This window comes from Felis catus, chromosome F2, assembly GCF_018350175.1.
Source record: "Felis catus isolate Fca126 chromosome F2, F.catus_Fca126_mat1.0, whole genome shotgun sequence".
In the NCBI taxonomy this organism is placed as follows: domain Eukaryota; kingdom Metazoa; phylum Chordata; class Mammalia; order Carnivora; family Felidae; genus Felis; species Felis catus.
This window is the reverse complement of record NC_058385.1, coordinates 40094313-40119357: the sequence shown is the minus strand read 5'-3', so window position 1 is coordinate 40119357 and position 25045 is coordinate 40094313. Positions and strand designations below refer to the sequence as shown.

General features: G+C 39.6%; 1 long non-coding RNA gene across 1 annotated transcript in view; it reads left to right on the top strand.

Moving 5' to 3' along the window:
• The window catches only part of LOC109496099, a 175961-nt gene that overhangs the window by 137188 nt on the left and 13728 nt on the right, over positions 1-25045 (top strand). The window contains exons 9-10 of the long non-coding RNA XR_002151936.3: positions 12966-13061; positions 13236-13322. This is a non-coding gene — a long non-coding RNA (uncharacterized LOC109496099). The remainder of the gene's footprint in view (positions 1-12965; positions 13062-13235; positions 13323-25045) is intronic.

The window sequence follows — 25045 nt, the reverse complement described above, 5'->3', positions numbered from 1 at the left end:
AAGTCTTAGAGATTTTACCTCCTCTCTGTCTTTAACATATGTCTAGCCCCTGTTTTCCATCTCTGCTACCTTTTTAAATGTTTATTTATTTTTGAGAGAGAAAGAGAGGGCCTACGCGGGAAGGACAAAGAGAGGGAGGTGGAGGATCTGAAGTGGGCTATGCATAGATAGCAGACAGCCTGATTTGGGGCTTGAACTCACAGACTGCAAGATCATGACCTGAGCTGAAGTCGGATGCTTAACTGACTGAGTCACCAAGGTGCACCTCTACTACCTTTTTAGATCTTCCTCACTTACCTCCCCAATATCCTCAAGATCTTTAAAAATCCCCTACCTATTCTTACCAGGTCCAGCTGGCCCAGTCTCCAATTCATCTTCCACACTGCAGCCAGAGTGATTCACTGACTCCTCAGTTCACTGATTTATGTATTTTTTTTGGGGGGGGCAACTTTTCATATCACAAGCTCAGTGCTGGATATATTTTACATGGCTTCTTCCTTTAAGAAATTTGAATGGATTCGATACACAAGTTACATACCTCTTCACCTGCTAATTGCTAATCATGTTCATAAAACATAATAAAATGTAAGAAAATATGCTGTTAGCTGTGAACTTTGGTTTTGAGTTGCTTTATGTGTTTAATTCAATAGAGAAGATATAAATGTTTGTAGTTTTCTTTAAATTAAGTATATAAAGTTTCCAGCATTCTTCTCTAATAGCAGAGATCTGTCTTACTAATAGAGATTTCCTTAGTGAGACTACTGCTCAGGAGAAACAGAAAAATAGAAAGCTGCATCCCACCCTCTCCAACTTCTCCCTTCTTCAAAAGGTGAATGATGTAAAAATGGTGAGGTCAGTTTGGGGAGGGAGGTGAGAACTGTAGACAAATAGTTAGCTCAAGGAATTGGGGGTGTTGGGACATGGATAGTAGAGGGAGAAGTAAAGCAGGCTACAAAGAGAGAAAAAAGACAACAAAATTCTGATTTCAAAACAGAAAAGTAGTCTGTGATAAACAACATGAAGAAATACAGAGTCACTGTTTCATATCTATTCAAATATGCTTAGAATTAAACTCTGGTAATAGAGATCATTTTGCAATTGAAGGTGATATGTTCCCTTCAAAAGACTCTTTGCTATAATAGGGAAATGTGGTATGCTAATTGGGTTTTAATTGTAAATCTAAGCATTGTATGAAATCTCAAACTTCTGATCAAATGGAATAGAATTTATATCAGTATTTGGTAGAAAGAAAGTAATTTTCTGATTATGTTCCACACACAAGAGTATTATTGCCTTGTTGATTTTTTTTTTTTTATTCCTTTCACATTTTGTTTGGTATTAAGCCAAAAGAGGAAATAGAGTCTGAGTGCCAGAACTTAGAAAGATAATTAGGGCCTTTCCTCCAACTGGCTGGCTGCAAGCAGGCAGAGAGAGCTTTTTTCTCTAGGAAGTAGCAATCTGTAAGAGAAAAAAGACCAAATGTTTTTTGTTTTTTCTTCTGTGCCAAATGTAGCTTTAGTTCTAGCAGTATTTACACTTCAAAAGGGCTCTTGTCTAGACACAGGTATTCAGGGTGAGATGATAAAACTATCCTACCCAAGCCTGGTAGAAAGCCATGGGTAGAGAAAGATTAAACAGTAATTGGCCATAGTTGACATTTAGTGAGAGTGACATGTGGAAAAAAAATGTATTTATATATTTATTCAATAAATACTTGATGACATATTAAGTATTAGTGACATATGGCCGACCCTATCCTAAGTGATGGGAAAGCATCGATGAACCAAATTATCCATCCTCATGGGGACACAGGCTGTTGGCATGGTAACTACTTGTTTGCTTTAAAAAAAAATCTTGCTTTATCAATGTATCTTTCAAATCAAAATTATTAGTAGTTACTGGTTATATTGGGAAAAAATAATTTTTCCCGTTTAATAAGGGGTAGAAAAGGTGTCTGGACCCCAAAGCCCTTATTAAAAGTGCACCTCTCCATATGCATTTGTTAGAAGTGTAGCTTTTTTTTTTTTTTTTTTTTTTTTTTTTGAGAGAGAGAGAGACAGAAAATGTGTGAGTAGGGGAGAGGGGCAGAGAGAGAGAGAGGGAGAAAGAGAGACTCTCAAGCAGCCTCCATGCTCAGTGAGGAGTCCAACACCTTGATTCCATGACCCTGGGATCATGTCCTGAGCCGAAATCAAAAGTCAGATGCTCAAATGACTGAACCACCCAGGTGCCCCTATATTCTAATTGTAGACAACATATCAAGGAGAAAATGAATAAATTCATTTATATTCTGCTTAGGATCCCAAATCTAAGATATAAGTCCAGAGGAACAGACTCTTAGGCATTTCTACATTAAAAAAATTTCTACATTAAAAAAAAAGAATAAAGGGGAGCCTGGGTGACTCAGTTGGTTAAGTATCTGACTTCGGCTCAGGTCATGATCTCACTGCTTTTGAGTTCGAGCCCCTGCATTGGGCTCTGTGCTGGCAGCTCAGAGCCTAGAGCCTGCTTTGGATTCTGTGTCTCCCTCTCTTCCCCTCCCTGACTTGTGCTCCCTCTCTCAAAAATAAATAAACATTAAAAAAATAAAATTAAATTAAAATTAAATAAAATTTCTGTAACACCTGATATTTTGTTAACGTTCCCTCATAATACACACACACACACACACACACACATAAATAGCACACTGGAGTCTTCTCATTTACTGTTCATATTTACTTGAAAAATTGAATATAAAAAGGAAAGAATTGTTAACTTTTTTGGAAACTTCAGAGGCATTATAAACAAAGGACAGAAAACAGTTCGCAGGGTGTCTCGTCAATAGCTACGGTAATTATTTGGTAAGATAAAGATGCTGTAAGATACGAAATAAATAAACAATTGTGCTAATTTTCAGTAAACAGTATTATTTTGGGGTATCTGTTTCTCAAGCCTTCCATTGTTCAAAATTTTATCCCTCCCTCCTTTTGAATACCAGACTTAATGACTGAAGTGTTCACGACTGAATTTTCTTTTTTATGTAGCCTTCTCAAACCCCACCGTTCACATGCACTTGAAACATACATAATTAGAAAAGATGAGAGCCCAATTATTATCTTCTCTCCACCCCCTATCCTCACAGGTGCCTGGCTACTTCAAGAGTGCGAGCTAATCACAGGGAAGATTCATTCTCCGTTCAGCTGCCTCATTTGATCAACTCAAGCCTGAGTCCAACAAAAGTGGTGTATCTAATGAAACTAATTTTCATTTTCCCTCCTTAGTTTATGAAAGACTGAGAATGTGAAAGGACAAAAGAATAGAGTGAAGCATGACAGTTAGAAAATATTTTTCTCTGACCTTTTATTTGACCTTTTCTCTTCTTCTTTTACTTAGTTATTGGGCTTCTTTATTTTCTTTCTCATTCTCTGGGGGTTGGCTTCCCCTACTTTCTTCCTTTATGAGGAAAGAATTAAAAAACCCGTGGCCTGAGGGCTGGCATACCTGAGAGGCCTCCAGGTTCTGAGCTGTGGGATCAGAATGCTAGGCTCCACCAAGGAAACGGTCATTGGCACGGCCATCCCAGAGATCCAGGGGAGCCTTTGCGTAAGGACAGACGGAGGGGAGCAAAGTTAGAGCGTGTGAGCGTGTATAAAATTGTGTAATTGGATGTTTTTGCCGCACATATAATAATTATACATTTCTGCCCATTTTTCTCTTAAAGGCTGCTATTATGTTACTCAAAATTCATTGCTTGGTAAAGCTGCAATTCACCTTTCTAATTCACCTGTTTGGTTTACTGTAACACAAAAGAGAAGAAATTGAGTAAGCCTTCACTCCCTTAGCACCAGAATCACAATAGAGTGATGTTGGAAAGAAAACAAGGACCTTGTGCCAGGCAGCTTTTAATTGCAAGTAACAGAAAATTTGAGTCCAGTTGACTTTTAAAAAGGCTGGGCAAGGGTGGGGTGCGGGTGTCTTATGTAAGTAAAATAAATCTCGCAATAGGTGAAGATTAATCTCATGGATCAACAATGACCTCCAAAGAACACATTTCTTCCCTTCTGTCCTCTCTGCCTTCCCTAACCATAAACTGGTTGCCCATAGCTGGTGGGAACTATTTGCTCCTTATTCATGTCTAACAGGATAAAGCAGCGTCTAGCCTAAGTTCTCAGAAGTAAACTTAACATAAGCCCTTGGTAGATGTATCCAGGCGTCTGATTGGTCCAATTGGTCACATTCTCTGAACCAATCACCGTGGCCAGGAGGATGGAACCTGAGTGGTGATTGGCTGAGCCAATCAGGACTCCCACACAGAGTGGGGGAGGAGTCGGTGCCTGTGCTGTAAGGGTGAGATACCAATGCCTGAATTATGAAAAACCCAAGCAAAAGGGTGAATGGACTCTGTGAGGTTCAAGGTAGAACATACTCACCTCAGAGCTGAAAGTAGGATGAGTTGCACAGTTCTTAAAAAGGCCCTCACAAAATGAGTAATGATACAGTAAATATTAGTTCTGTAACACTAAAAAATTCTAACAGGGGCTCCTGGGTGGCTCAGTAGGTTGAGTGTCTGAGTTCCGCTTGGGTCCCCATCTCACAGCTCTTGGGTTTGAGCCCCGCTTGGGGCTCTGTGCTGGCAGCTCAGGGCCTGAAGCCTGCTTTGGATTCTCTCTCTCTCTCTCTCTCTCTCTGCGCCCCTCCCCTACTGGCACTGACTCTGTCTCTCTCTCTCTCAAGAATAAATAAACATTAAAAAAATTTTTTTTAAATTCTAGTCATATGGGTTTTACATATGTAAAATAAATCTTTACATAAGATGAGTTTAATATATGCACAGTGAATATATGTGTGTGTGTGTGTGTGTGTGTGTGTGTGTGTGTGTGTGTGTTTTGTGTATTATGGCGTTTTTTGAGGTCTTAAATAACACTTCTGACTAGGGAGAGACTGCCCCTCCCTAGATTAGCCAGTTCTTAGAAATGGCAAAAGCATGCCTTTGATTAGCAGATTAACCAATCTAGAGCCACACCTCATTTGTCTGGCCCATACTCTCTAGGAGGCAATAGTTCTCTGCCTTCATCATTCTAGGGTCTGGAGAGCCTGGGTGGCTCGGTTGAGAGTCCAACTTCGGCTCAGGTGCTGACAGCTCAGAGCCTGGAGCCTGCTTGGCATTCTGTGTCTCCCTCTCTTTCTGCCCCTCCCCCGCTCATGCCCTGTCTCTCAAAAAATAAATACACATTAAAAAAAAAAAATCATCCTGGGGTCAGGTACCAGGCACCTAGGGACCACTCTTACAGTTTAGAGTTTGTTGAAATTATTCAAACTGGACCTTAACCTGTTTCTCTGCCCTGCCTTGTCTTTCCTGCAGAAACCCCAATAAAGGCTCTTGCTTCCGCTTTCCCCTTGCTTCCGTCACCCGACCAAAACATGATGCTTCCCTTCGGAGCCTGCCTGGCATGGAGGGACCTCTCCCTAGGTTCTATGACTGTAATTAACTTTGTTTTCCTAAGACTCTCCTGTGTCTCCTCCTGTGGTTGCACTTGACTGACCATCACGTAAGAAAACACAGAATAGCGAATGAGTAGACTGGTTTTATATCTCAAAAAGAATAGACATTCAGGTAAATGGATTGTATGAGAATGACATTTTACCCAGTTATCTACAAATTGTGTAATGGCTGGTCATGGCATCCCTGTAATGAAGACAAGTCTATGGGTATGAAGTATCCAGGAGGGACTGAGGACAGCAGGCTTGGTGGGGCCTTCTAACATAGACCTACAACAGTGCTGACTTTAACACAGCCCAGGGTTCCCTTTGTACATCACATAGAAAGTTCTAGATATTAAAGATGTCAAAAGAGTTTCAGCTTAAACAATGATTTCCCCATTGTAGTGAGTGTGTGAATCTTACTCTACAAATCTAAAACACAAGAACAATCACATTCCTCTATTTTCTTTAAACCAAACTAAATTCCATTTCTTCAGTGATGACAGAGAATGCAATCTTAGATATTAATAAGATTTTCCATTTTCATTTTCCTTCTCCTTCTCCTCCTGACTTTTCTTCTACCTTTACCTCTATCTCTTTTCCACAAGCATAGTCTCTTCAAATTAGTCAGTCTTCCGGAATTCATATCCCAGTAAATTTTTCTTATATTTTGAAATAAAGACCTTCAATGCAGCAATAGAGTGTAGGACCTGACTTCAGGTCCTACACTGACTTCATTCAAAAGGAAAAGAGGAAATTCAAAGAGGATAAAACACAAATTAATAATTCAAATCATCTTGCCACATATTACCTGGCGATACATCCTATGAACAGTTTACTAGTTTCAAGTTTCCTGTAATTTTATATTGTCCCCCTCCCCCCAACAAAATAACACCAGAAAACACTAGAGTAGATTGTCAGGGGAACATGTGCAAAATTCTTCCCTGGAGATCTTTATGAGAAGCCTGAAAACTTCCTATCCTGGGGAGTTTTGGAGGTGTTTTTAAGCTTTCTGCTTCTCTCAGCCCACAGGCCTTTATCTGCGCTGACCAAACGCTCCGTGAGGAGCGTTTCCCCACGTTCCCTCTCCCGTCTTTACCTAGTTAATGATCCTAGCACCTTCTGTGCTTTTGCTTTAGAGCACATAGAATATGCAAATACAATTTGTATCATATGTCATCAATCAGTCTACCTTCCCTGCCAGACAGTCAGACTCATGTGACCAATGACTACGTTCTATCTCAGATTCTGGCACAGCGCCTGTTATAAGAGAAGTGTTACATTAGTGTTTATCAAGCAAATGAATGTCTTACGCGGGAGGAAGAAAACTGCTTAGAAAGACAAAAGGGAGAAAAACTTTTTGGAGTGCCTAGCACCATGCCAGGCTTTTTGTTCTCACTGTGACTTGAAATGATGGATGCGTGATCGCCATTTTGCAGGTGAGAAAACTGAAGCTTCAGAGATCATTTAAGCTACTTGAGATCGCAGTCAGTGGGTGCTGGGAATATCTGGCTTCAACTCTTAGTATGTTTTTCCATGGTCCCATGATTTGTGTGTTCCATCCGCAGGCCTCCAGAACAGTGAAAGTGGAGAACAAGAAGTATTAGAAGGAATATTAGAAGGAATAGACAGAAAAGGAATCATTCTCATAAAAAGGAATAAAGAAAAAGACACTTAGACAAGTACTGAAACCTAAAGACAGCTGTCACTTTTTCTGCCGACCTGCTGCCTCCCTACTCCCCCCCCCCCCCCCCCGCAGTGGATTGGAAACCAGCAGTGAATCTAGATCTCCACAGAGGATACACATGTATGCAGCAGGAAGTTCAAGGTTCTCTGATGGCTGGTGTCCTTATTTCGGCAGTCAGAGGACCATTCACGATGCTGACGCTCTGAACTCAGTCAGAGATTTACTTTCAGTCCATGAAAGTAATTTTACTGGGATGGCTTTTCTCCAGTTGTGCTCTGTAGAAAGTATAGCACAGAGTGAGGTTCACGGCCATTGCAGGGCTAGCCAGCCTTATGGGGATTACCACGCTCAAGCACATGGGCATTATGGCCCCTGGCACTGGTTCTCCAGGGTTTGTGCAAAGTTCTCCCTACTTTAGGTCTGCTTCGCCTTTCCAGAACACAAAAGGATCATTTTTAGCGGGTGCCCTTGTCAGCTGTTTCTCTAAGAATAGGGCCTTTGATAACATCCAGAAAAAAAGTAATTGTGCCACCGCCCCTGCTTCATTTACATAACTGAGATTGATGAGAAGGGAAGGAAAGTGTTTACAGTGCAGGAAGATAGGAATTTCGGGATTAAGTAGGAAGCAAACCGAAATGAGCTGTCTGGGGTAATTATGAAACACATACTTCATATGTTTTCATTAGATATTGCTATTATACTACACAAGGCAAAGGAGTTTGATTAAACTACAGTTCAGTATATAAATGTATGCATAAATTACAGGGAAAGCAGTTACTTCATTACATTCCAAGAACTCTTCAGGGACATTAAATAAGTAGAAATTTAGCCATTAGGTATACTGCCTTAGAATAAAACTGTGGTCAGGCGAGGAGCATGGAGGCACAAAACAGGTGAAAAGTGTGCACACAAAGCACAGCCAAGAAAACTGGATGATCACGGATTAAACAAAGTGAAAGCCAAGGTGGCAATATGGCGCACCTAATAAGAAGCCGTAAGAACTTTGTAGCTGTTGTTGAAATCTATTGAAAAATAATTTCCTTAAAATCGTCTTTGCCTACATTATATAAAATATTTTACCAATTCCCATCCGTGTCTTGTACGCCGTTTGTACTTTTTTGACTGCCAAAGACAAAAAGAATGGCTTCTCATTGTGTCAAAGATCTCAAAGGGCAAAGATGTCAGGGCATCTTTGAGAAAGCATCTGGGAGCTACTGTTATTCCTCAGGTAGCCAGAAGCAATAGCCATCGGTTCATCTTCCCTGGATAGTTCTTTGTCCATGAACCACACGATCATTTGGTCCTTTGGAGGCTCTGCCTGAGTCTTGCCTTGGACTAAAGGCGAAGGAAAAATGGGTTTCTTCTGGCCCCTATCATGAGCATTCCCTCTCCTCCTCAAACACTTATTGCTAAACATTTTCTTTAGTCAGCCACTATGTCAAAGTGAACTGATATATTATACTCACTCGACAAATATTCCTTCCACAAATACTTGCCTTCTAAGTGAAAGACAATGTTTTACTTTCCTAGGGCCACTGTAACAAATTATCACAAACTTGGTAGCTGAAGACAAAGAAATTTATTGTCTCACAGTTTTTGGTGGCCAGAAATCCAAAATCAAGGTGTTAACAGGTTGGTTCCCTTTGAAAGATGTGAGGAAGAGACTGTCTCATTGCTTTCTTTTAGCTGCTGGTAGTTGATGGCAATCGTTGATACTCCTTGGCTCACGGACAACTCTATCTCTGTCTTTACAGTGCTTTCTTCTTTACATCTTTGGGTCTTCTCCTTTTTCCGTGCCTTGAAAGGATAGTCTCACTGGCTTTAGGGCCCGCTGTAATCCAGGTTTATCTCATCTTGAAGCTTGTCTTAATTATATCTGAAAGGACCCTTACTCCAAATAAGGTCATTTTCTGAGGTTTTGAATGAACATGAATTTTTAGGAAACACTATCAAACCCACTACACAGATTAAAATGGATTTGGCTTCAGAAGTTATCAGAGCTTTAGAGATCACAATTCAGAGCTTATTTAAGGTCCCACAGATGTCTACCATGTTAGCTAGCACATGAGGAAAGTCCTGATTGAGGCTCAAGACGTTTGGCCAAATCCTCAGAGCAAGGTCTTCAAACTGGGTCCAGGGGAATTCCAGGTTTTGGAAGAGGCATCTAGGGATAGAGGTAGGACAGTTTGGGAACCTCTATATAAATGATATTTTAACTAGAGCAAATTGGCCTTTTCCTGTTTCATATATGGTGGTTTCATGTAAAAATTTATTTGTAAAAGAGAATCCGCTTCGTCGATGATTGAAAATTAGTGGCCAAGAATTCCATGTTCACACACATATTTTTTTCAAAAGTGGTTCCAAGGAGGAAAGCACATTACAGGTTTCAAAATGTGGCACAAAACTGACTGTATCACCTCCCAAGTATCTGAGTGATGGCTCGCAGGGCTAGTACATTTCAAGAAAAGAGGTGGCTGTCAGGGAAGGTCTAGACCCTAATGTGCTCCTTGGATGAGCGACCTCTTTTCAGCCCTTTTGAAACCAGAAGCTTCAAATAGGACTGTAGACCATATTCTGAGAACAGAGCAAAGCATTGCATAAAAGGCTCCTCCCTGAATGCTTCGGGTGTGAATGCTCCCAGCTTAGAGCCAGGCTCATTCATTGCCCTCACGGTGGCACCTGGCTAGTAAGCATGGATCCTATTGGGTTGAGAGAAGCAGACTTGGGTTGAGGTACAGTGGTGATTATTCGGGGAGTTGGGGACAGCTTCTTTCACTCACATTCAGGCTTCTAAGCCCTTCCGCACCCCCAGAGCAGCGAGACTGTTGAAATTACAGAGGCTTTCTGGACTCTCACATCTGTTTATGAATAACCCCAAACCCTAAGCTAAGCAAATCTATTTAACTCAATGTAATTATAAATATGAGCCTTTATTATTCAAATGACTTCTTCATATGCCAGGAAAACCACCTTGCAAAGCTTATTAGGAACCACAGAACAGAAATCTTTGTTCGCAGAAATGGCAGATGTCTTAAAGCAAAACAAAGCAAAATAATAATAAAATACTCAACCTCCCCCAAATGGCAGCTTTTTATGCTAGATGAAGAATAGATATTTGACCTCCAAACCAGTAAGATGTCTGGAAGGGAAATAATGGTTGTTTGGCCACTTGCTGCTTCATTTTGATTAACAGGCTTCTACTTCTGTTGGTTTGGGATGCTCATTATGAAGTATTTCCTCTGAGATCATGTGGAGTCACCTCTGAAGGTCCCTTCCCTCCACTCTCTCCACCTCCTTCCCCACTCCACTATTACTACCAAATAGAGAATAATTCTAGATTTTACATTCTCTGACATTACTTTGATATTAAGGGCATGCTGGATGCTCATTTTGTAGTTGCTAATCAGTTTTGATGCCTTGACTTAAATTTGTTTCTTTGGAGATGGGACTGGAAAAGAGGGGGAGAGTGCACGCTTTCATCAAAGCACTCTCTGTTTAGGGTGCTTTTAACCAGGAGCATGGGTGGCTTGGTCAAGGGGCTGCGTGAGAGTGATGGCACAGAGATGAGGGCTCATGTCAACAAGTGGGGTGCTGGGGTCACTTTCTTCAGGGAAAGTCCAGGTAACTGGTGAAAGGCACAGCCTCTGCGTAAAATTCACCTGTCACTGATTAGCAGGTGACATAAGGCAAGGTCCTAGACTCTCAGTTGTGAAAATTATATAGATCTACGGGTGAAGTCTTTGGACCTGCACCTTTGTAAATGTCAGGTATGAAACAAGTCAGACAAGGGCACTTTCTTCGTGGTCTCCATGATCAACCAATTAATGGGTTAATTTCAGATGCTGTGTGAAATAAATAAGAAACAGGAAAGGGGCAAAAGCCTAGTTAGAGAAAAGAACTTGACATGAGAGGATTAGAAATGAAAGCGCATAGTTACTGGAGTCCAGGCAGGAGGGGTGGTGATGGGAGATTAGGTGAGGGAGGCAGGTAGGGGACACATCGTGCGGGGCCCTGCAGGCCACATAAGGGAATTAGATTCTCCCTAAATGTAGTGAGAATCCCCTGGAAATGACATCAGGAGATTTATGCTTTAAGGAGATCCTTGGTTTATCGGGTGGATTATGAACTTCAGAAAGAACCAGGAAGGTCAGTTGGGGTGTCAGTGTCATAGGAAGAGCACAGGGTTTACAACTGGAACATCTATGTTTGATAGCAGTGTGGTCGTGAGTAAGCTTCCTGAGACGTACTTTTCTCATTCGCAAACATGGGAAACAGTAAAACTTACTTTTCAGGGGTGCTTTGAAGATGAAATAAGATGATATATATGGAAATGCTTGGCGAACTGTAACAGTAGACAAAAAACCAGTTCTTAAAAATGTTTCTATGCCTGTTATCTAAAACTGTGTTTTTCAATGTATGGTTCTCATGCCACCTGCATCAGAATCACCTGAGGTCCTTATTAAAAGCACAGAGGTCTTAGTTCGGAATTCTAAATTTCTGCCCACTTTTTCTAATCCCCAGTATTGTCCTGACTGACGCATTGCAGCGTGGTGAGGAAGAGTGTGCAGGCTGGGGCAGGACAGCCTGTTTTCAAATTCTGGCTCTGCCTTGACAAGTTTCTTTACTTCTCTGTGCCTCACAGCCTCATCTGTAAAATGGGAATGATTAATTAGAGCACTTCTTTTATTGGATTTTGAAAAGGCAAGTGAATTAGTACATATAAAGGACTTAGAATAGAGATCAACTTACGGTAAACACTAAATGAATGCCAGCCACTGTTACTGCCCAGGAGGGGTCTGATGGGGTGCAGATGTTAGTGTTGGACACAACCACGGAAGACTAATCTTTTGACATGCAAAGACACAGTCCTTGTTTGTGAGGTGTTCCCAGGCTTGCAGAGGTGATAGATATACAAGCATATAGATACATTGCAATGTCATAATTGGATAACAGAAAATTCATGCTGGTGACCTTGGGTTTTAATGTGCATTCCATGATGATCTCTCTCTCTCTCTTTCTCTCTCTCTCTTTAAGGCCCAGTTTACTATTCTTCTATCTTTAGAACTGTTAAACCTGGCTAGGTTAAATGTCAGTTAAAATAGTATTTAAATATTTGGTTCTGAGATAGGAACTTTGGAGAAGAAAAATAACTACAAAAGCTTTATTTCCTTTACTTTTCTCATAGGCCCCTCCTGGTTTGTGTTCCAGTAAACATTTATATTTACAGCTCATTGAATAAGCTTGCTTCAGCTTTAAAGAATTCAGTGCAGCCTGGCTTGGGATATGGAAACGCTAGGAGAGCTGAGAGCATGAGGAGCAAGCCGAGTATAAAATGAAATCTTGGATAAAGGATCTTTAAAAGTTTTTACTTCGGGTGTAGACCTTTTAATTTGGTCTTGGGTCTTTGATGTATTCCATGAAATAATTTATTAAGTTCTCGTTATATGAAGACATATACAACTTTACATGATTTCCAGGAGTCGTAGCATACACAAAAATGCAATGTATGTACCAAGTGGGCTATGGTGGGGCAAGGGCCATGAATACTGCAGCCATTTAGAAGAGGAAGAGAGTCAGGGGCAGCTTCATAAAGGATATGGTTCTTCAACTGGGCCTGGGAAGAAGTCTAAGAAAAAATAAATTGACAAAGAGATATTCTAGTACTTGATAAGTATAGGGTACCTAACCAAAATAAATCACTTTCCTTTATAAGACCCATCATAGGATAGAACATTTTTGAAGCTATAACATAATTCTGGAACTGATTCTTTCATCTTGGACAAATCATATTATATGCTTATTATTTACTTTCTAGGTTTTACAGGGACAACACACATTGGCATCAGGAGTGTTGGTTCCAGAAGACCGCTTGAGAATTAAATATGTGCTCTACTGTGTCAGTGTCACCTAGGTAGGTTACATGAACTTTCCTGACTCTCATTTTTTCTACCTTTAAAAATGAGAGTAATAATAGTACTTGCTTCATGGATTTTTTTTAACTGGTGAGTGTATTGATGGCATATTTGGACATAGGCTTGAGTAGAAGTTATGATCAGATCAATACAAATGTTTTCTTTATATTTAGGAGCTCTACTTAAGAGAAAAAGTGGAAGAAGAGGAGAAGAAGTAGATTACATTTTTAAAATTATCATCAACATAAATTGAGTCTCAGGTAAGTAAACGCCTTCACAGATGTGCATACTGAGTGTTCATTCAGCCAACCCAGAAAAAATATGAAGAAGGCTCCTATAGTATCATACTTATACTTTCCAAATGTGGTTCATGGATATCTACATCACGTCCACCTCTTCACTGCCATTTTAATCCTTGCTTAGTCTCATTTCCATCCACATCTACTATGGAAGGCTCTCAGAGGTCACCAGTGCCCTTTGAAAAACCAAGTCCCTTTTGACCTTGTACAGCACTTGACATAATTGTCCATTTCTCTGAAATGGTCTCTGATGTGGGCTTCCTTGATGCGGTACAATTGGCCTATAGACTTTTTCCTAAAGTTTGGCTATTCATATAACACTATCTTTTTTTTTTTTTTTTCCATTTCTGCACTCTGCCTACATTGTGATTTAATCAATACTTTTCTTTACATGCTCACTTTTTATAAACTGACCTAGATCTATGTAATAATTATGAAAAAAACAATGCTGATACTACAGCAGAAAAACCAGCATCAATTGCCATAAACAGAGGATGGATATTAAGATAAACAGGATTTGAACAAAACAGATTCTTCAATTCTGGACACATTCTCTGCTAAAAACTTTGATCCTGAAATGCTCACTCTTTTTTTGTTACATAGGGATGCTAATGGTTCTCAAAGAGGTGTTTCAACTCTTAGTGCCTAGTGGAAAGTTTCTCCTTAATGTGATCCTAAGGATGGAATAGTGTTCTCTCCCTATAGTTAAATATTACACAAAATCAAATCGGTGTACTCTTTAAAATATATTTTAACCACTAGTCGTCCTGACCTCACACTTCAGGAAACACAAGCATATAGAATGAAACATAAATCCCTTAGCCTGGTGTGTGGGCCAAAAGTAGATCTTAATTCTTTTCTTGGGCATTGCTGTTATCCTTCAGCATACACCCCATCCTGAAGTGAAATTGAACCACTCTACCTTCATACACATATCTGGAACTTCCCATATCTTGCTTATGCTTTTGCTCTACTTAGAATGCCACCTCAAATGTTCCATTCTCCACCTATTCTCAAATGCTGCTTAAAACCTTTCTTGATTTCCTCACTTGAAGTATTTGCTTTTTCTAAGTTTCAGAACTTAGGTTTCCCTTGGGCTAGCTCATCATTAAACTCATCACTCAATATTGTAATTATCGTCTGCATTTTTCTCTGGTAGGGCAGGCTGCATTCCTTAGAGACTTACTTATATTTACTCATCCCCAGCAACTAGCAGATGGAATAGTACATAGTAGGCACTTAGAAAATCTCCACAGAATTGCATAATTGGGTTGGGTTTAGGCAAACCTGGCTTATAGTAATTAACTTTCTGCAGTATGATAGAAAGGAAACTTACCTGGAAATTAGGAAAGCTGAATTTTCACTGTGAAACTGAGTGTCAATGGACAATCAATTTCCCCGACCATTCGTCATAATATCACATCTGTCTCTGTTTAGATAGAAGAACAAAAGTTTAGGCACTGGTACTTAAAAGGGCTGGAAAGAATGCCACTGAGGTAGGAAGGAAGGCTGTCTAGAGTTCCAAAGGTAAATCCTGCCCTAAGAGGTCATTGGTCATGACTTGTCCTGAGTACCCAAGGCTCTTTGTGGCCGATAACTCCTTTATAAGAATAGGGGAATTATACACTCTTTCTTAAGAGACAAAACACATGTACTCTGGACTGCATTTTTCATTCTTAAACTTCCTATTCCTCATGTATAATGTATGAGATGTTGTGTGGAAAATGTAATCAGTGTTGAGTGGTACCTAGCAAGTACTCAATAAGATATTAGTTTATAGGACTACACCAAAATAAAAATTTTTGCACAGCAAAGGAAACCATTAACAAAACAAAAAGGCAAACTAGTGAGAAGGAGATCATTGGCAAATGATATATCCAGTAAGGGTTAATATCCAAAATATATAAAGAACTTATAGGGGCGCCTGGGTGGCTCGGTCAGTTAAGTGTCCGACTTCGACTCAGGTCATGATCTCACAGCTCGTGAGTTCAAGCCCCGCGTCGGACTCTGTGCTGACAGCTCAGAGCCTGGAGCCTGTTTCAGATCCCGTGTCTCCCTCTCTCTCACCCTCCCCCGTTCATGCTCTTTCTCTGTCTCAAAAATAAATAAACATTAAAAAAATTTAAAAAAAAAAAAGAACTTACACAACTCAGCACCAAAAAAATCAGTAATTCAATTAAAAAAATGGGCTGAGGACCTAAAGAGACATATTTCCAAAGAAGGCATACAGATGCCCGACAGACACATGAAAAGTTGTTCAACATCACTGATAATCAGGGAAATGCAAGTCAAAACCACAAGGTATCACCTTACCCCTGTCAGAATGGCTAGAGTAAAAAAGACAAGAAATATGAAGTGTTGATGGGGATGCGGAGAAAAAGAAACTCTTGTGCACTGTTAGTGAGAATGTACATTGATACAGCCATTGTGGAAAGCAGTATGGGGGCACCTGGGTGGCTCAGTCCCTTAAGCGCCTGACTCTTGATTTCCTCTTAGGTCATAATCTCACAGTTCAGGAGTTCAAGCCCCACATCGGGCTTTGGGCTGACTGTGAGGAGCCTGCTTGGGATTCTCTCTCTCTCTCTGCCCCTCCCCCTGCTCACGCGCATGGGCGCTCTCTCCCTCTCTCTCTCTCAAAATAAATAAATAAACTTAAAAAAAAATGTATGGAGCTTCCTCAAAACAATGAAAAAGAAAAATACCACATGATCTGGCTAATGGGTATTTACCTAAAGGAAATGAAAACTTCAACTTGAAAAGATATGTGCATCCCCACGTTCACTGCAGCATTATTCACAGTAGCCAAGGTATGGAAACAACCCAAGCGTCCATTGATAGATGAAAGGAGAAAGCTGTAGTGTGTATATACATATACACCACACATACGTATGTATATATGTATATACATTATGTATCCTACAATCAATGGTATTGTAGTAGCATTGTATGGTGATAGATGGTTGCTGCACTTGAAGTGAGTGTAGCATAACGTATAAACGTGTCAAGTCACTACGTTGTACACGTGAAACTAATGTAACATTGTGTGTCACCTATACCTCAGTAATGAAAAAAAAAAGAGTAAGATGGCTCAAAAAACTAGTTTGTTGCTCTCGACTATTAAACTGCATCTGAGGGGCGCCTGGGTGGCGCAGTCGGTTAAGCGTCCGACTTCAGCCAGGTCACGATCTCGCGGTCTGTGAGTTCGAGCCCCGCGTCGGCTCTGGGCTGATGGCTCAGAGCCTGGAGCCTGTTTCCGATTCTGTGTCTCCCTCTCTCTCTGTGCCTCCCCCGTTCATGCTCTGTCTCTCTCTGTTCCAAAAATAAATAAACGTTGAAAAAAATTTAAAAAAAAATTAAAAAAAATAAACTGCATCTGAAAAACATATGAACAATTCAGATCAAGTATAGGACATAGAACTCAAATTTTGCATACTTTCTTATAGCCGATGAAGATAATTTGGTAAAATTTGCTTTTGTCCCTGTTGTGATCTCTGCCTTCCCCTCTCACCCACTAAACTGAATCTCTTTTCATGGTTTCTGATATCAGTGAACAAATGACCCTCAAGCACTTCTCACCTGCAATCAAAACATTACTTTCCTTCATAGATTTCCATGGAAACAAAGCTATAGGGAAAGGGGAAGGAGCGGCTGGGGGTGGGGCGGGACGGGGAGGGTGGGAGGACTACAGACTCACAGTGAAATTTCCTCTGGACCCTAGGCACGTGGCTCAGACATGGCTGCTTTACTTTCTTAATAATTTTAATCTCACCCATGACTATATTTGTGCTTCCCTTCTAAACAAAACTAAGTATTTAAGATCTTTCTGACCACTCAGTTTCATATACATTATCGGTAGAATGAACAGGCATAGGACCCCTTATTGACTGTGTTTGATTTAGCCACTCTTCTCCCCTTATAACTGTGCTTCGGCTGCTGATCTCTTTTCTTTCCATTCCTTCTCCACCCCACTCCTCACTTTGCCCAGAGCCATTTAGATTTATTAACAGTTCCTGGACTGTTTGTTCGATTTGATCTACAGTTCATGGTCTATGCTGAAATTTGATTCATGAGTCTTTTTTTCTTTATCCCCTCTGATTTCATTCCATGACACCTTGTCCCCACTTGTGATTTCTCTGTGATCTCCTGTCCCATTTCCTCCAATGGCTCCAATAAAATGTATGGCTTCTTCTTCCATTTGCTCGAATCACTTTTAGGCAGTCATTATGCTTAAATATTTAGCCTCCATTGATTTTCACTTGCGCATCACCATTTAGTTAAGACTGTGATGTCAAATATCCTTTATGGCTTTTTCATTCCTCTCTTTTCCTTGTCATGCTTCTTTGCTCCTGCATAGAATTTCCTCACAAATTTCCCTGGAGTGACTTTCTGAGATCGGCCTCTATTTTTTTCTTCTTAGGTTGTAGGCTTTCCATTTCACTGCTTAATTTTTTTTTTTTTCTGCCTCTGCTATGTTAACTATTCTCTCATCTTCTCTCCCTCCTTTTGCTCACTAATGAGCACAGTTGCTGATTCTTAATACAATCTTCTGATTTAGGGAAGCTGATGAAATGGGGGACAAAGAGATTTTCAACTGCAGCTACTCTCAAATTTCTGCTACACTGCGATGGGATTGAGCAGAAAGGAGAAAATGTTAGTTAAGTAATGTATGAAGGACCAATACAGTAAGTTATACACACAAGCTAGAAGAAAGCAAAATGTTAGTCTTATAAGCAGAACTCTGGCCATGAGATTGAGGAATTAAGGCGAATGCAGGGGTGTCTGAATTTGGGAAGGTAATGTAGCAACCAGCTCTGATACTCAAGGTGTGGTTTGTAGAATGGTAGCCTTGGCATCAGCTAGAGGCTTGTTAGAAACGTGGGAGCTTTGGTTCCATTTCAGATCTACACAATCAAATCTGCATTTTATTTATTTATTTATTATTTATTTATTTGGTTTTGAGAGAGAGAGAAAGTGAGAGAGAGAGCGCACGAGCATAAGTAGGGGAAGGGTAGAGAGAGAGAGGGAGACACAGAAAGTGAAACAGGCTCTAGGCTCTGAGCTGTCAGCGCAGAGCCCCATGCGGGGCTGAACCCCACCAACCAGGAGATTATGACCTGAGCCGGAGTCAGCCGCTTACCCAGCTGAGCTACCCAGGTGCCCCTCCAATCTGCATTTTTTTTAATAGTTACGTGCACATTACAGTTTGAAAGCACTGGCATAAAGTAAAACATCCTTAAAATTCAGATCAATAAACTCCCTAGGCAAACTTTGAGTCAGTGACTTGACCTCTTTGGATTTCTGTTTACTCACTCGTGAGCTGTGAGTAATAATAACTAACTTTTAAAGCTGTTGTAAGGAATAGAAATAGTGTACGGTTTTTGTAGCAATAAATAGTAGCAATAAATAGTAACAGCTAAAGTTGTAGATTTCCATAGAACAGGGAGGGTATTTTAGTTTAGGGGACTTTAAGGAATGTAGTCTGACTACATTTTAAGTTTAAAGTCATTGAAGAAAGAAAATACCTACTTCTGAAAATATTCTCATTTTTTTTCCTCTGGTATCTGAAACAAAACCCCATATTTCTCACACCATATAGATGAAAGCTAAATTATTTTGTGAATGCTCAAGGTATTAACACATAAGCAAATGTTGAAGTGGTGTATACACGCCAGACAAATGGATTAAATGTTCACCTTTGGTATCATTTCTGGAACTACTCTTTAGTAACAAAGAGTAATGACTGGACTTGGCTTTGAGTCTCAGTTCACTTACTAATTTTGTACCCTTGGCCAAGTCACAGAACTTTTGGGGGCTTCAATGTTCTCATCTGTAACATGTAGGAAAGAATAATTCACAAGGTTGATTTGAGAGTCAAACACCAATAAGGTGAGAGCGTCGTTATGGATTCAATCTCCTGTGCAGCCACCAATTCATTCCACAGACATTTACTAACTGCTCATTATGTTCTAGTGCACTGGAAAGGGCCCTGGACATCTAAGTGTGAAGCAGACATAGTCCTTCTCTCAAGGAGCTCACCTCAAAAGAAAATGTGTAAAACCTAGCTCTGACCAATAATAATGACAATCAGGCATCTTACTAGACACGCTATGCTCTTTGCTTGTTTCTCAGGACGACTGAGGTTTAGGGAGGCTGAGTAGCTTCCCGAGGGTATGCAGTTAGTCAGTGCCAGATACAAAATACAACAAACCCTCTTAGGATCTATAGATCCTCTTAGGACCCTCTTAGGATCTATAGAACAAGCACGGTGCAAAAGGTAGCTACTATGATCCTGGCAGAGGGCAGAATTCAGAACTAGATGGCTTTATTGGAAACTCCTCAGCTCCCGGAGTCCCTGTTCTGTACCTTTTCCTGAGAAATGAATTCCTTCCACTGTGTGCTGTTTCTCTTGTACGGATGCATTCCCCAGAGCTGGGACTGAGAAGTCACCTGCAGGATACAGAGTCTCACTCTCTTTCCATCTTCATTGCAAGGAAAAAAAAAAAAAAAGAAAGGAAATTTTGGTGGTAAAATTTCATGCACCTTTTAACTCCCCAGCAGCCATTTGGTCTCTGCTGTTTCTGTTTTGTGGATGCCTTTCTTTTATGAGTTATTTCCCCTTAAATTTTAAGGACATGTATCTTCATGAAAAGAACAAAAGAAGAAAAACAACTTGTAAATTATCACAAGAAAAACCCCTGCTAAAAACAATAAGTTTGCTGACAGATGGCAGAATCAGTTGAAAAGCGAGTACCATATTTACTAAGTCTAACCCATTTAGTAAGCCAAAAAAGTGTTATCTAATTCTATCCCCTGTGTCTGTGTGTGTTTTGGAATAAACAGATGCCTAATGAGGAATGCGTCTAGTGCAGTTTTGAAGGAACCTGGATAAACCCAGGTTCTGATTCAGGGTTTGATTTTGACAAATATAAAAGTGTACAAAGTCAAATCTATTGTAAATAAAGTTGTCAGAGCAAAAACAGCATTAAAATGCTGTCAAAGCAACATTATTTTTCAAAAACAACACACCCCAGAATTATTGTGCCACATAAATTTGCTTTTAGAAATCTCTCTATTCTTTATACAGTTTTATAACAACTCAAAAGTACTTAAAAGGAGGACACAAGCCCTGTCATCATTAGGAAACCTGGACGTGTGCCTGGCCAGTATAACAAGTTTGAATATGATGAAGCTTTTTATAAAAAACTATTTTACAGAAAATAGAAATAATCCATCGAGGCTTACATTTGTTTATATTGTATAGGACATGGCTGAGACTCGAAGGGTGTGCCTTCCCACCCTCACTTTCTTCCCCCAAAAGCCTAGTTTTCTAAAAGCGAGAAATGCTAATCTTATGACTATTTTATTTTGAATTATGAGTTTTGAGACTGTGTATTCAGATGAAGATGTTTCAGGATCCAGTCTAAACCATGAAGAATAAACAAAGTCTGGGATACTGTATACATAAAAAGAACTTAGAACAGACTCAAATTCTAAGTGAGCACATGTACCGTGGTTTCTAGAAAGTGGACTGATGGGTTCTTATTTAATGCCTCTGTGAGTTTCTTCAGGTGAAATGTTGAGATCGGTGGTTTGTACAAGGTCAGCATGGTATAGATAATCCTCTGTAGGTAGCCAACACACATGGAGAAAAAGCCAAAGAATTTCTTTTCTTTTTGGCCTTTCTCTCTTTTAGTAAAATTGTGGAAACATGATTAAATGATGAACCAATTAATATCACACAAAGTAAACTTTCTTTATGCTGGAGATAAAGAAAAATACGTCACAGTGATCAAAAGGTCTACTCACTGAGAACATACAGGCCTGAATGTGTGTGTCTCACAACTTCAAGGTACAGGAAGCCAAAATGACAGAGACAACAAGCCAAACAGAAAAAGCATCCAATCATAACTGATGATGTTAATGATCCTCTCTTGGTAATTGATAGAACAAGGAAAAAGCAAAGCAGAAAAGATAGATACGAACAATTATCGAGTGGATCTATAAAAAATCAGATCTATAGATCTGATTTATAGAACCTTACACCTATTGATTGCAGAATATGCATTGGTTTCGCTTGTATATGGAACATGTGACCTCACTGGGCTTTAATTTTCATTTTTGTGAGTAATGAACATAAACATACTTTATGATTACTGGCTATTTGACTCTTGGTATAGGTGCTATTGAGGTCCTGAATAGACCTTCTTCACTAGGACAGGGCAACTATGTTTCAGCTGCTAATAACAGCTTACGGTTGCCTCTTAGAGGATTGCCATTGGCTTATGGGAGCCACCCCACCCAGTAGAAGCCACCTTGCTTGGCATTTCTAGAAAGATATGCCGCCCTACCAGCGGTGGCCCATAGCTGGTGACCAGCTGATGTGAGAGTCAGCTACCTTGTGTTTGAGCGGGACAAGCGGTGCGGTACAATTCATGTTCCAGAGCTCTTTATAAAATCAGGCTGAGGTTAGATTAAAAAAAAAGCACAGTGTTTGGCTTTTCCTCTTTCCCATGCCTGCCAGGGATGGGGGGATGGGAGCTGTGTGCATGGAGGGAGGCAGTGAGGCTGTGGCCATTGCCAATACTTCCAGTTCAGTTCACCCAAGAGAAGTACGGAAACAGACTCAAGTCTTCTTTGTTTCTTTAAGACAGAAATTGCCGATAGTAAAAGGAGAGAATCTGTTGGCTGCTTCTTATCAAAATGATGACACACTGAATTATAAGAACAGGATAGCTCTTATTTCCTCGATTTGAGTCCTAAAAGCTTTTTAAGTACAACATTACCAACAGGGGGGTTGAGTAACCTTCAAGTAGGTAGAGCTAACCCTGTAAAGCTAGTCAATAACACACATTTTCTAGGTGGTAGCTGGTGTTTTTCCTTTTCCTTCTAAAATACAAAGAGTTCTAGTTCATGGAAAGGTCCCAGAGAAAATTCTTGACTCTTTTCTGGGTGGGTTCAACAAAGATTCAAGCACTGAGTTCCCTCTTTTTCTTTCCAGTAATTTGCTGAGCTGTGCTGTGCTGCTTGGCGAGCTACTTAACCTTTCTGAACCTGAATTTAGAAAACTCCAAAATACCTGACACATTTCTCCAGAGGCGCCAGTGGAATTGGCGAATGATTCAGCAAATGTGTTTTATGATTCCTGGAAAAGGAAGCTCATATCTTTTTATAAGTACTGCGTAATGTAAAATAAGATTTATCACACACTTCGCCCATCTATCCTAATGTATTAATTTAAATGAGTATTCTAGTTTTTCCTTATTTATGTTTATTTTATTTCTGCATTCCCTCTTTTTAGAAAGTCAACCTGTATCCTTCATTTGGAAGCAAAGTCGGGAAAAGCTAGTCATTGCGCATACCATGCTAATTAGTTCTTTCTGATTTTTATTCTTCTGACTAAAAAACTAAAATATATTGGATTAAAAAAACCTTCAAATATAAAAATGTATGACTTAGGTCAGTGGCCAGATTTGGCTTCACTGTGGTTGCCAACCTGTGATTTAGCTAGTGGAAGAATTCCATATTCACTCCACCCCAAATACAAACTGTCTCTCATCCATTATGTATTTGTGGTTTGGTTTATATGCTTCAGTAGATTTTTTCCTATACTTATTAATTAATAACCAGCATAACCTCATAGAGAAATTCGCTATATATAACATTCAGCTGTAGGATGATAATAATAGTATGAGAGGCAATTTTCTCCATCTGACCCCTCTAACTCACTATTGCCTCCAACCCCAAAACAATGGAGTCTTCCTATCTTTATTTCCAAAATTTAGACTTTGAACTTTAGTTTTTGTCTTACATTTACCATCTCTTCAAAACTATTTTTTCAAAATTTTTATTTTCAACAATTTTCAATGTTTATTTATTTAGTTTTGAGAGAAAGAGAGCACAGCAGGGGAGGGGTAGAGAGAGGGGGGCAGACACAAATCCAAAGCAGACTCCAGGCTCTGAGCTGTCAGCCCAGAACCCAGGTGGGGCTTGAACCCACCAACCATGAGATCATGACCTGAGCAGAAGTAGGACGCTTAACTGACTGAGCCACCCAGGCACCCCTTCAAAAATTTTAAGCCCGAAGAAAAGTACAATGCATACCCGTATAACACTCACCTGAATTCACCAACTGTTAACTTTTTGCCACATTTGCTTTATCTCTTTCAAACACAATTACTTTGCTGAAATATTTGAAAGTAAGTTGCAGACCGGCAGACATTATGGCTCTTAACCTCTTTATACCTCAACATAAATCCCCCGAAGCAAGGACAAAACCACCGTCACACTTCCAAATTAGCAGTGATAGAGTAATATTATTTAGTACACAACTATCTGCAAACATCTTTCCGCTGACCCTTCTCCATTCCCCAGCCTGAAATCAGAATCCAATTAAGGATCACATGTGGCATTTGTTTGTCATGTGTTTTTACTCTTTTTAATATAACACAGCCCCCTTGCCTTTTGTCTTTTATGACATACTAGTTTTGAGGAATTAATTGATATGTCGAATGTCTTCAAATCTGGATGAGCAAAATAGCTTCCTCATTCCTAGATTCAAGTTAGATATTTGGGCAAGAATATTATAGAGGTGCTTTCTTGGACTTTACATTCTAGCACATCAGAGGCGTAAAGTCTGTCTGTCTCATTGTTGATAATGTTAACTGGGATTATTAGGTTAAAGGCATATCTCCCAGCTCTCTCTTTGCAACCAAGAAGTACTCTGTAGTATACGACTTTGAAATTATGTGAATAGCCTGTCTCTCAATAATGGCCCAATCTTGGAGTGTGAGCAAAAGCACTATTTTCTAATTTTTAAATTCCTTCTAAGTTTATTACTCGCCATTCTTATAATAAAAGCTTGACCTTCTCATCCTTTTTCTTTATTATTATGGTCTCATGGATTTTTTTTCCTTAGTGTATTACAGCCTAACACATCATTATTCTTTTTTGATGCTCAAATTGTATGTAGTTTGGCCAGCCAAGCCCATCAAGCTGGCTTTTGTCTTTTAGACATGTCTCCATTATTGTTTGGACAGTTCAGGGCAGAGTTTTCCAGGCTTACCTTGTATTTTCTCTTCCTATACTTAGCATCAATCTTCTCTCCAAGGAGTTTTGTTTTCTTCTAGAGATAGTATTTAGACATCAAGATTTTGGTACTAGATGTCCTCAATGCTACTGGGATGCCATTTCTAGATTGTTTGAAGGACAGCTGGCATATATATCTTTAAAAACATCATGTGGTTCATATGGGTGCCTCCAATTTAAATTTATCACCACAGAGTTCTTTATCTTCTCCCCACTCCATATTTACATCTTTTTTCCCTTAGTAAGAACCTTGATTCCAAAATACATCATTCAATTTACGCCTGTGTTCTATAGTAATGAAAAAAGGTTAGGTTATTACTTTAACAATAATACCAGCAGCAAACCCACTATGTAAAGTTTAAATTTCTTTGCAGTTATTTAGTTTTTAGACTGTATCTGCTAAAATTTTACAGTGAAGGTGCTATATTTACAAGTAATTTGATTACTTTTTCCATGTGGTTAAACTACCAATTTGATTAAATTTTGGTTTTATTTCCACTTGTATTTAATTTTAGGATTAGAATTTTACAGCCTTTTTGACTTAATCATTTTAATTTAAACATGTATCGCTCAAGTCTTATAACTATATTTAAAAATAT